General features: G+C 39.8%; 1 protein-coding gene across 2 annotated transcripts in view; it reads left to right on the top strand.

Annotated features, from left to right (window-relative positions):
• RNF217 (ring finger protein 217) overlaps positions 1-13,868 on the top strand; it is a 54,607-nt gene that overhangs the window by 1,706 nt on the left and 39,033 nt on the right. The gene's annotated exons all lie outside the window — the stretch shown is intronic.

The raw sequence follows: 13,868 nt of genomic DNA, 5'->3' as shown, positions 1-13,868 counted from the left end.
TTGCTAAGCAGAAGTGTTTTTTAAAAACTTCAGCATCTCAGCACACTGCCTGACAGCCTGATCTTATCTCAGCTCCAGAGTGTACACAGACCTGAAGAAGAGCTCAACTTGAAGTGTGAAACGTGTAGTCTTAGTTGTGCATCATTTTTATCTTCCCAATAAACAAACAGAAAGAGTTTTCTGTTGTATGACTAGAGCAAGGAGTGTGTTACGTAGCAAAAAATAAGCCCTCAACCAGATCTTACAACAGAAAAATACAGAAGTTATGGCCCTGAAAAGTTGTCGATAGTAGAAAAAAAAAGTGATTTCCTCCAATATTGGTTTTGCTCAGTAAAATTGAGCAAAGATAAAAACTATATAAATGAGGTATCACCGCAATCATAGTGAACCAGAGAATAAAGATAAAAAAATATTTTTACATCAGTAAATCTGATGGTAGATGTCCCAAATCTATAGCAGAGGAGCTTCACTCCTGAGCATGAACATAAAGTGCAGCACACCTTCATTGCAACTAAAAGGGGCGTAATGGGTGCCCAAGCCATGCAGCCTGTCAAGCCATGAGTTGCGATCCGCGCGCTGCTGACAATTGGAGTCCAATGAGCACTTCCATAGCGGATGTAACATTACTGATGGAAGTGTTCATTGGTGCAAGAGGCTGGGTAGCGGTGAGTGCAGCTAAGAATCTCTCACTGCTTCCAGGTCCTCTCGTGCGGGCACCTCTTGATACAGGTTGTATATGTCTAGGTCAGGACCCAGAGCAGAACGCCTGCAGGAGAGGACCCAGGAGTGGCAAGTACTTGTTAGCTATATTGTACTGATCCCAGGTGCTCTCCTACTCCTAGCAAACCTGTGGTTCAGGTCCTATTGCTGGCACAAGAAGGATAAAGAAGTAGATCCAGGAAAGGATTTTCCTGCTTTGTGGTCTCCAGTATTAATAGTTTTCTTCTCTAGGGGTCTTCAGTATTTTAAGCCTGCTCTGTGGGTCTCCAGTACTATTTTTATAATTTCTGCTGTGGCATTTTGTGCTGCACTGTGGTTGTTGGTGCTGGTTACTGATACAGCTATACAGCTCCTTAAAGGAAACCTACCACTTGTAGTGGCAGGTTTCTGATGGAAATACCGGGCACCAGCTCAGGGTGAGCTGGTGCCGGAGCTTATTTTCGTTAGTGTTTTAAACCGCGCTATCGCGGTTTAAAACACTTTTTAAACTTTATAGCCGGCGCAGGCAGGTACGCGCTCGGCGCTTACCATGCGCGCGGCTCTCATTCACTTCCTATGTAGCCGCCCGCACGGTAAGCGCTGAGCGCGTATCTGCCTGCGCCGGCTATAAAGTTTAAAAAGTGTTTTTAAACCGCGATACCGCGGTTTAAAACACTAGCGAAAATAAGCTCCAGCACCAGCTCACCCTGAGCTGGTGCTCGGTATTGCCATCGGAAACCTGCCACTACAATTGGTAGGTTTCCTTTAAAGTTGAGCAGTATGGCCTTTAGGCAAACGTTTAGTGGCCCATCTTTGGCCTACATCCTTTAGAATAGAACAGTAAAAGGAAATTTCACTTTTTTTTTTTTTTAATAATTTATCATACTTGGATTTAGTCCACTTTGTCATACTCCGAATCCGCGTCCCTGATTGTGTTTCCCATATTCTGATTTAGAAAGTAGAGGAGGATCTCCTTGATAACTCTAATTAGAAAGCATCAGCAATATCTTCTCAATCTTTATTTTTGTTCTATCCATTCATGTTGTGTTAATTGAAAGCTCACTTACCATTAAATGTACAGCAGTAATTCTTATAGAGAAACTGATTCTTCCCTCTTTGAATGCATGGTGTCATTTTGCACTCTTCTTGCTTTTTCTAGTTATGTATTTGTATGGAAATCCCAGTAAAAACAATTGAGTTCTATTTATATTCAGTTCTTTCCTCATGAGCGAATGTTTCTGATTGTATAGTTGTTATACTGGTATAGTTGCTTGACCGGTATTGTTCTCTTAATGTGTATACTGTGACTGTATTTCTGCTCTGACATCTCACCTAGCCAAGACCTTTGCACTCCACAAGGGGCAACAACTTAGAAAACACTGGAACAGAGTTATAAAACGTGTCCTAAGGTTAGACAGTTCAGAGTTGGACTATACAGTCTTATTCTGCACCAGATTCATATAAGTGTCTAATGCTGGACGATAAATCTGTCCTAGTATAAGACTGTCTAGTCGTACTCTGCACCTCCTTTTACTTGGCTAACTTTACACCACAAAATTAGGACACAATTCTGTTGGGTCAACAGTGTTTCTAGCGCACTTTTTTTTTTTCCTTTGGTGCGAGGGCGCTCCCCTTTCTTATGCCACACCCCTTTTGTGAAGCTAGTCGTAGGAGAGCCAGAAAACTGTCTAAAACCCTTTATAAATGTGGGGAAGACTATAACAGAAGTCATGGACAGATTAATAAATCTCCCCCATTGTCTGCATGTAGAACTGAGCTGCAAGTAAAATATTCCTAAGTCATGTCAACACTTAAATCATTTGACTGTATAGTGTTGTCTTGGAATCTGTATGACATAGCAATGATTTAATAAATTCTGCCACCAAATTCATGCAAACTTTCTGTCTTCAGAAAGAACTTCAGAAGTTCACAAGAACTTGAAGGGGACGTATATGTCCCACCACAGATGGCAGTAGGCGCACGGAGTGATACGGTGTGGCACTGTACCGCTCCACACACAGGGAAAAGAACATGCCCTATCTTTCCTGTGTCTTTCCTCTATGGAGAGGAGTCACGCCTCCTCATCTCCCGCATGCAGCAGATTTGGCACAGCAGATTTTCCCTGATTAAACTTGATGGCATATTCTCCTGTCTAATAGTAAGTAACTAGGAAAGTCTACACTGGACAGCTGTAGAGTCTCACAACGTTTCCCAATAGGCCGATTGTCAGCTTGTGGGGTCGTTGGTTGCAATGAATACTTGGAAGTAACTGGAGGCATTAAACCAGAAGGAAAGGGTAAATGAAGAGTTGTAGTTGAAGCATGGCGCTCACCAGGTTATAACTTCAAAGCTTTATTGATGCATCAGGGTAAAAACAACTGAAGCAGCTGAAACAAGGGGTCGTTTCGGGCTTTATCTGGCCTCCTAGATATTCTCCTAAGTTTGTCTACTTGTTTTTGCTCATTTTCAGGCCGCACAAAAACCACAACCTCCGTGGTCCATTGTGACCTGTATGTCATCACCCTATGAGGTCCAGTCATGCTTCAATGACAGTAGCAAAGATTATATTTCTTGGACCCCACTAATCCTAAGAGCTTGTTCCTGTGTGGGGCATGCATGACTTTTGATGAAGGAAAAGGGACTTTAGACTCCCATGCTATTGATCTTGCACATATATCCTTGTAAGTGGGGAAACTCCTTCACGCTCTGCGCCGGCTATGTGAACAGGGCTCACGGTGAGCCCTCTTCATACAGAGGTGGGGGTTTGCTGCACATTGCAGCAAATACCCACGATCGATGCTAGCACTCATTGTGAGTATTAACTCTTCCGATGGATCTGCCGGCAGCATTTAAAAGAAAGCAGCCCTTGAACGCCGCCATCTTTTTTATGATCATCTCTCCATGTGATGTTATTGGGGAGCAGCGATCCGTTGCCATGATGGCCTCAGGTCTCCGTCAGACCCGAAACTGCATGGGCCAGTGGCTCATTGTAATAAATGTTATGTAAAAAATATACAAAAAAAAAAATCTATCTCCGGTGAGCCCCATAATGGAAAATAGCGCCCAAATGTCAAACAATACTTTTATACCATTTTACAACACATAAAATATGTAATAAAAAGTGATTAAAAGGTCGTACAATCCCCAATAAATGATAGCAATGAAGATGTCAGCTCATTTCCCAAAATATTACACCTCACACAGCTGTGTACACCAAAGTATGAAAAAGTTATTAGCGTCAGAAGATGGCGGAACAATTTTTTTTTTCATACTTGTTTTCATTTTTGAAAATTTATTAAAACACAATAAACCTCTATAAATTTGATATCACTGTGAATGTACTGAACCAAAGAATAAATCAGAGGTCTAAATTGGAGCTCAGAGTGAAATGCGTACAAACTGAACCCACAAGAAAATGACTGCCAATTTCACCACATTTGGAATATTTCCAGCTTCCCAGTACGTGGCATGGAATAACGTCACTGAGAAGTAAAATTTCTTTAGCAGAAAATAAGCCCTCACACAGGTCTGTACATGGAAAAATGAAAAAGTTATGGATTTTTGAAGGGGGAGAGCGAAAATTTGTGAAAAAACCCTGCGTCTTTAAGGGGTTAATATGAAGCGTCCCCTTTTTACAGCTACTTTACTGGTATGCGGGTTTCTGCATGATTTTCTCAGGGCTTTATGTCTCTCTTCCTTGTGTGATTTTATTGTAGCATGAAATGGTTATAACCCAATGGTCCCATCAGTGCAAAGATGACAGCAGACCTGACAGCAGTTTTATCTGGAGGTAATAAAGATAAGTAATTGGTGATTCAGTAACTCAACTTACAGAAAAGTTGAAAGCTATATACCATAGTTAGTTACAGAATATTTACATAATGGCTCAGGATACCCCATAATTCCAATTTCAGCTAGGAACTATGGTAATATGGGATTATCAAATCGGCAACCAGACTGATACTATCATGCTACCAGTATAATCTGGAATCAGAGTGGTGTACAAGCAGCAAGATAAGTTCTATGATTTAGTTGTTAACCAAACATTAAAGTGTAGGCCATTTTACAAAAGACAAACGCACACATATTCCATATTTGTCACAAAGCAAGTATAACCGCAGTCCTTACAAATCAATGTGCAGGTATGCGTCAATCAAAGAGGATGGCTCTCACCGCTTTTGTACTGGCGGAAGGGATCATCCTAAAAAGATTAGATGTTGGCACAGTATGGACTGTGGTCTCCATATAATTATTAACCAGCGGATCCCTACGCAGAGCTGTCTTGGATCAATGCTCTGACTCACAATACGTGACATGTTTACTATAGAAGTGCTCTGGTACATACATAACACACGTCTATTCTCCACTGCAAAACAGATGGAAAACAGGGCACAGGTAGATAAGAATAAAGTCTAGATGGTCAGTGTCCATTTGCTGGCCTCAGAAGACAATAGACCAGACTACATGTAGAATTCTTTTACTTGCGGCCTCATGCTGAATTTCCTGTAACTTTTAGCTCATATAGTGTATGGATGAATGATGTGGCTGAATTTCCAGTTTTCCATGCAAATCATTGTCGTATTTTCATGGCAAGACAAACCGCAAACATAGATAATAAATGTCCAGCACCTAGTTTTTTGGCCTTATGCTTACAAACGTCAGTCTTATCCATGCAGAACGGTGTTCTTCAGGAACTTCTTAATGGGATACATTTACGACCACTGAGGGCTGAGCCTTCTCTATACAAGGTGGATGTTTGCTCCATGTTGCCCATGGTAACGCCCGTAATCGGTGTGAAAAATAAGTTACAAAAAACTAAATTTAAAAAAAAAAAAAATCCAAACCACCACTTTAGAACTATTATAAAACAAAGCCTTAAAAATCATAAACTTTTAGGTATTGCTGCATCCTGAAATGTCTATAAAACGGAAAATAGTGTCCAAAGTGGAAAATGACACTTTTTCACTGTTTTACTAGAAATTAAAATAGTAATTAAATGTGATCAAAATGCTAGACAGTCATCAAAATGGTAGCATTGAAAACATCTCAGATTGCAAAAAACACCACACACAGCTCTGTACACTAAAGTATGCAAAAGCTTTTAGCGCTGCAAAAGGTTTTATTCTTTTTCCAGGTTTTAATTTTTGTAAAATGTATGAAAACAATATTAAACCTATATAAATTTAGTATCCATATAATTGTACTGACACAAAGAATATAGGAGACACGTCTTTTGGGACGCACAGTGAAAGATGTAAGCCCAAAAATGGCGAAATTGCATTTTTTTCCCCACCAATGTCACCGCATTTTGTAAATTTTTATTTATTTATTTTTTTCCCCCTGGTTCCCAGTACAGAGCACGGAATATTTAATACCATCACTATGATGTGAAATTTACGCCGAAAAGAAGCCTTTAACACTAAACTAAAAACAAAAAACTGTATATACTCAATTATTAGCCGACCCGAGTATAAGCCAAGGCCCCTTATTTAACAATGATAAAATAAAAATGTAAGCTGGCACTGCAATAGATGGACATATCTTTTATATTTAGTAAAATCAATCTAAAAATACATAAAATACAAAAACAATGAACTCATGCAGGGCCCTTGCATAAAGTGATAAATAGTAGCTTATATCACATGAGATGATATTGAATCTGCTTCATCTGCTTCCGTATATAAAAATTCAGGAACTATTAGTAATTCAACAATTGTTGGTAATAGGTCCACCGGTATAATAGTAATTAGCAATGTCCATACATAGTCCATATATAATCTAAAATGGTCCTCAAATATTATAAATCGGAGCCTATATATTGGATTTATAATCAAATGCTGTAAACTGTAATCTATGTATTAGGAATCCAATGTTTACTCACGGTTTCAGACCTAAAAATAATGGAGTCCACTCAAAGCACATGCAACTCCGGCGTCCTGGAGTACTAATGAAAAAGCCAGCTGATCGCTTAGTTGTGCGCATGCGTAGTTTGATTCACAGGCGAATCTCAAGTCTCACACCTTTGCCGTGGTTGTTGGTACACAGCATTCAATCCATAATTTTACCAACAAAAACTAGGGAAAACCTATTAATTTGAGTGTAAGCCTAGGGTGCGAAATGCATTGGTCACAGCCCTCCCCCCTTTAGTATATAGCTGGCCCCATTTTGCCTAGCACATAAAACAATAAACTTACATACTCAGGCGGTCCCCAATACTCAGCGTGGCTTCCTGATGCTCCCATCCCTGTGGCTCCTCTTCTCTCTGCTGTATTAGCCGGGAGAGACGCGGCCATTCGCTCTGCCGGCCCCTGGCCAGCAGAGGGCATAGCTAATGCAATAGAGAGAAGAGGAGCTACGGGGACAGGAGCATCGAGGAGCGACGCCGAGCATCTGCAGCACCGGAAGGTAAATGTGTGTGTGGTGTTGTGTGTGTGTTTTTTTTTTTTTTTTTAAGACTTGTGTATAAGCTGAGATGGGGGTTTTCAGTAATTTTTTTCGGTATAGCTTTTTGATGGTGGGGAGTGAAAAATGGAAATGTAAAAGCAAAAAAAGATTGTGGTAATGGTGTGTGGACGCCATCTTGGATGCATCGTAGCTCCCCTGGTAGGTACATAAACTAAAGTATGTAAACGTTGGAAAAGGGCGAGAACTAAGATGAATATCAGTATATACTCGAGTATAAGCCTAGTTTTTCAGCACAAAAAAAATTTGCTAAAACCCAAACTCTGCTTATACTCGAGTAAAAAAGATGTATCAAAACGAATCTTTCCAGATTCCCCCACTGCTGGCTATATACTAGGCAGGGGGCAGGCTAGATACTGGGGATATGGGGTGGCAGGCTATATACTGGGGGGCAGGTGCTGGCTATATACTATGGGGCAGGGTCTAGGGAGGCTGTGACCAATGCATTTCCCACTCTTGGCTTATACTCGAGTCAATAGGTTTATCCAGGTTTTTGAGGTAAAATTAAGGGCCTCGGCTTATACTCGAGTATATACAGGGTAATTAAAGAGGTTTGAAAAAAAAACATTTTATATAATCTTTATGAAAACAATTTTTGCATACAAGAGGTTTAAAAAAAAATAAATTAAAATGTATCTATTGAAACCTGTATACATTTTGGCATCCCAGTGATCGTACCAACCTTTAGCATAAAGGTTAGGTCATTTAGACTATACATGGAATAGTCCATGCTGACATTAGAAAGTACAGTTTGTTTTGTTTTTGTTTATGCAGGAAACAATCCCTTATCTTTTGTGCCACTGCTGAGTTGGGCCAGACTTTCAGGTTTATAGCCATTCTTCAGACATTCTGTAATCCCGTGTGGAATCCTGTATTTCTTGCTGGCTTTGTCTATTATCCTGGAGTACTGTGGTACCACTTTGTTCAACTCCTTCCTTTAGGAGGCTTATCTTTTATTTTAACGGGAACCTGTCACCATATTTTCACAAATACAGTTAGTGACGGTTTGCCATAGAGCTATATTAACTAACTACCTTACTATTTTCCTTACATCCCCATAAATCAACTTTGTTATATTCCCTGGCATCGGAGCGGATTGTCCTGCTCGGGAATAAATGTTGATGGTCCTGGGATGTTTGATGTTTGCTGCCACCTGATCTTGTTGTCTTTTAAGGGAGGGATGAGCAAGTTAAACTGCCTCAACCTGCCATTGTGGTACTAAAATATCTGTGCTCATCTATGGGTGTATCACAGCAAAAAAAAAAACCTGTTTTCTCATTAGATTACATAAGCATCTTTAATGTATTAAGCCTACAAAGCCACTTATAGTCACTGCAATCCTTTCCAACAAAATGATCTAATCCTTTATTATAAAAGACCTTTTCAGAGAATCTCTGAAAACCTGTGATCAGGCAGGAGTAACACAAAAATAACACCTGCTGAACCTAGAGTCATGACAGTCTTGGAATCTGCTGCAGCCAATCTTTGGCCTCAGTGGGGGGTCCTGTGACCATATATTTTAGGTCTGCAATGAAGAGCCAGTTATTGGGGGCAATGAGACTTAAATCCACATCGGGTCCACATCGACTTATTTGGGTACAATACAACTTAACCCCTGATTTATTTATTTTTTTCTTACACTGTTAAACATATTCGTTGCCATTTGGACAAATATTCCATGTACAGTCCAACCTTACCAGACTCCCCACAATGTCATGCACATGTATCACATGTGACCCTGCAGAAAACACTATATGCTAGTGATACACAGATGAAATGTATACTGTACCTTTCTAATCTAACCTGTCACCAGGTACCTAATTTTCACTAAAGACAGGCTACAGAAGCCCATTACAGCTGCATTGCAAATATGTATTTCTGCTTTCTCTAAGCATTTGCATTACAATATCATTGTGTGTTATAACATGCCTTGCATTCTGATAGAATCCTCTGTGTAGTCCTAGGGGTTAGACTTTGGTTTGGATGCATTTCAAAAAAACTTGTGACTTGTTTGTTCTCCTCACTCCTCAGCTCTCATCCCCCACCTTTGTTCTCCTGTACGGGAGCCTGCCACCAAATGCATCTAGTGACAGGTTTCCATAGAGCCCTGTTGGCTAAAAGAAAGGTGTCAGTAAGTTAAAGAATTGTTTCCCTCGCATCCCCATAAATCAACTTTTGCTATATTTCATGGCATCAGCGGGGGTGTGACATGCTTGTCCGGCCCCTCCCATCTATTCCTCCTCATGCTCCATATCTCTTCTAAGTATCCAGCACTATATGCCATGTGACCAGGATGATGTTAAATCTGTAACATCTGTGTATATATGATAACATGCATGCCTCCATGGAGGCTGCTGTGATTTTGTTATCAGATACATACATGGGGGTGGTGTTGCAGATATAACTAGACCTTAGATGACATTACCCTGGTCACATGACATGAAGTGGCCAATGGTCTAATGGAGCTCTCCCTCAATGTTCAACTGCAGCATGATTTTTGAAGGTGCAGTAGAAGTATATTCAGAAGTCACTGATATGAGAGTTGCTTGTTGTTTCTGATCACACTCCATTGAATAACTAATTGCTTTTCAAGATTTAAAAAAGACGCAATCAGAACCTTCCCCAATCTCAAAGTGCAATAAATTAGAAATATGTCCTTCTATTGAAATACTGTAACCTGTTATAAACCTGCATTAAGAAATTATGTGGCCAAATGTCAAGGGACCGCTGCTTGCTAACACAGAGGCCACATTAACACCTGTATAAGCATCATGGACACCTAAAAATACATATACTTTTCCGTGTACTTAAAGTGGAGGATGGCAGCCACTGGGGAGTGGAGTCTGAGGAGCTGTGCGATTATATGGAGACTGAAGATGAACCGATAGTTCCTCCCAAATTCTGCCCCAGAATGATGTACTCGGGGAAAGGTGAGTGGAAGTACACAGCACTGCAACAACTCTGCATGTCATGCCTCTTGACTGTAGAGGCTGCACATCTAGGAGGCTGTGGTTCACCTGCAGTTAGGAGGGATCAGCCATGGGCTGGGGGCAAGTGGTGGGCACTACAATGTAGATAACATATCATTTTTATTTTTCCCAATGTACATTTGTTTTGTAAAAATCTAAACTGTCAAGGTAAATCTTGGGTTGTGCACTTTCATGGTACTAGAAAACTCTCTGCAAACATATGATCATTATTGACATATAGATTTCTACTTTTTTTTTTTTTTTTTTTTTTTTTTTTACATTTTGCCACAATGCATGGTATACAAATAACCGCCATGGGGGCACTGATTTATTAAAAAGTATTGCTGAATAGATCAGTCAGATTACACATTTCAATTTAACCCTTAAATTTGTCCTTTATTAATCATTCAGATTAGGTGTAGATGTTTTATATTTGCCCTTTATTTCATTTTATTTGCACACACATTTCTTCAGGAGCTGTGGTTTAAAACTGCTGGCTTCAGCGGCCTAGCCAATGGTTATTTCATCAGACATTTCCTACACTATTTATGACTGGATTTATAATACTTGCAGCTACTTTAGGCCTCCTGCACACAGCTTCATTATGGATCTACAGTATGTTAAAGACTCTTATTGCAGCATTCTGTACATTTAGATCTGTAATATACCACCAATTATCTTCCTTTGGTACAAAGAATTACTGCACTGTTTCGTTTGTTGCACCCAATGGCTCCCTATCCTTTTAAAGGGGTTTTCTATTCTGAAAAGCCCTTAAGGACCAGAGGGAAGTATTAGGGGAAAAAATACTGCTAGGCCAAAAACATTGACCTTCATGGCAAACTCTGCAGTCAATTAGTAAGCCCCATGATGTGAAACAAAGGAACCCCACTAAGCAAGTCCTATAAGAGGCCCTGGTGGCACCTGCCCCTATTAGGGGTTGCCAGAATCCCTGGAGAACTCCTCTAACGGCTTTTAAAGAAGACCTGTCACCAAAATTTTACCACCTTGACTAACAATGCCTACAGATAAAGGGTTGCAAGTACTCCCCATATAGCCTAAAATTAGCCATAATTATAGCCATTTTTCTGATATGCAAATTAGCTTGTGTCTGCTGGCTCTGACTCTTTGATCTCCCAGATTGCCAGTGAACTCACGCTCCCTTATTTTGACTGACAGCTCTGTGTCTCTTCAAATCACTACTTTTGCCTCCTTGTACTAAGGGGCTGTCTGCTAATATTCAAATACAGACATATAAACTACTATTAACTTATAGGAGATATTGTGTCAATTTTTTTACACAATGCCTTGTGTTACTCTGGTCACATGACATGAATGTAACATCACTGCAGTCCTTTACCCTTCCAACAATGTATCACAAAGTATACATGAAAGTTTGAGCAAAGATGTAAGCTATATATGAAAAATATAGTCTATTGATCATAGTAAACACATAATTAGTAAACAGTCCATAGGCACATGGCAAAGGAACAATTTAAAAACAGAAGAGCAATGCATGAAAGTGATAAGTAGTTATAAATAAACAGACATAAGTAAAGGGTAGGGCAATAGAGTGCAATAGGTATGAGGATCCAGCAGAGGTAAATCACATATCATGGATACAACAATGGCAAACTGTACACCATGTATGTGAGTGATCTCATAAAATCACAGCATGGAGGTTGGAGAGGAGTAGAAGTCCATGGAGGCTGCTGTGACTTCATGTGCTTATATACATTCATGGGGTACAGTTTGCTATTGTTAAGAGGTGATGTCACCCTGGCCGCATGACCTAAACTGCTAAATAGTTAAGAGGCATGAGGAGGAGTAGATGGGAGGCGCTGGCCGAGCAGGACACGCTCCTTCTGATGCCCGGTGATGTAAGATGAAAGGTGATTTGTGTGGATGAAAGCGACATAATTTTTAGCTAAAAGAAGGGTGTCAGTTGAAAGGGCTCTATAGGAACCTGCCGCTAGCTGTATCTGTGCAAATGTGGTGACAGGTTCCCTTTTAAGACCACACAAAGTAGATGATGGTTGTGAATTGTAAAACCGCATTAGTGCATAAAAAACCTATTCTGAAAGCAATTGCAAAACTATTTTTATATAATGAAATAAGGTATAATGTCCATATGTGGATTGACAAATGCCATGTTTCCACATATTCCCATTCTAGTGTCTGGTGGAAGTGGAATTTCCCAACAGGTGCTAGAGGACTGAAGTGTCTGGAAGGGATTGGTGGGATCAGTATGGTGGATCCATCCCACACATTTTTATTAAAAGGGTTTTCCAAAGTGATCACAGATGTATAGAATAGACTTTCAATCCAACAGGTTAGATACATGACACTTGGTACCCCCTCTGATTAGCTGTATAACGAGCACAGACTCTGTTCTGTGTACAGTGCTGTGCTTTGTAGCTAGTGGAAAGATCACAGCGCTCATCTGAGATTCATTCAACCTTCTCATTTTAAATTAAAATACAATTCAATGATCAAATTCACAAAACACAGAATATAAACAAACTGAAACCTCTTTCTATTCTCAGGACAGAGGTTGGAAGTAAATAAACAGATGAGATAACAGGAAAACCTAGGGTATCCAAATTCAGAAGAGGTCAAGGGGTCATAAACCACCTGGTGCTTTTGTTCCTGTTCCAGGATCAACTTCTAGTGAATGTCCATAGCACATTTGGAAGCATGGATGTAAGCAATGGCCATCTAGCACAACAATTCAGCATCCCTTCGTATTTTTCAACTGTTAACTTTGTTCACACTGTGTCCTGTTTTTGTAATTTGCCCATTTAAGAACAAAATGATGTATAAAGCTTCATTACTCTTTATGAGAAAAGCAAACCTGCAGTACATCCAAGATGAAGTAATCTGTCGGAATATGTTACAAAACAGATCATCTTAAAAAAAAAATTAATAAAATATATAGGGGTTAATTCTTTGACTACGGTATATATTGTGACCATTGGTACCATAAAGGGAACTAAATTGAGTACTAATTCATCCTCTAGCCACACAGTCCTCTCTTAATCATTCTTTGTGGTACTTACTGTGTTTATCTGTGTTTATATTTTACCAATAGTTTAACATCTACAAAACTGATGGCCCTTCCAGTATTTCCCACATCTTTTTGGGCTAAGAACCTGATTTGTGTGAATGTGTCTTTGTTTAAATATTGAGGTACTTTTGAGGTCTACATGTTTGGTTTCGACTTCCCTGTCCCATAAGCATATGTTTAAAAGTACATATTTATGCAAGGCTGCAGAGGAGCCCTTCTATTAATGGTGAAACAATTCATTTTGTAGCCATTTAATGTGATTCTAGCCAGACATTTCAGTGGTGTTGTCTGTGTTTAGGGGCATTATCCCTATTTCTGTTTTTTGTGTATCCATATAACAATGAAACAAACCAAATTACATTTCATTTTTTTAACCCCTAAGGGACTCGGCCTCTTTTGGCCTTAAGGACGCGGCCCCATTTTTCAAATCTGGCCTGTGTCACTATAAGTGCTTATGGCTTTGGGACGCTATAAGATATCCAGGGGATTTTGAGATTGTTTTCTCGTGACACATTGTACTTCAAATTAGTTTAAAGGAAACCTACCATTTAGAATGGCAGGGGTAAGCTGTAAGTACCGAGCACCAGCTCAGGGTGAGCTGGTGCCGGTACTTACTTTCGTTAGTGTTATAAACCGCGGTATCGCAGTTTTAACACTTTTTAAACTCTAGACCA

Source organism: Engystomops pustulosus, chromosome 3 (assembly GCF_040894005.1).
Source record: "Engystomops pustulosus chromosome 3, aEngPut4.maternal, whole genome shotgun sequence".
Lineage (NCBI taxonomy): Eukaryota > Metazoa > Chordata > Amphibia > Anura > Leptodactylidae > Engystomops > Engystomops pustulosus.
This window is presented reverse-complemented; position numbering and strand designations above follow the sequence as displayed.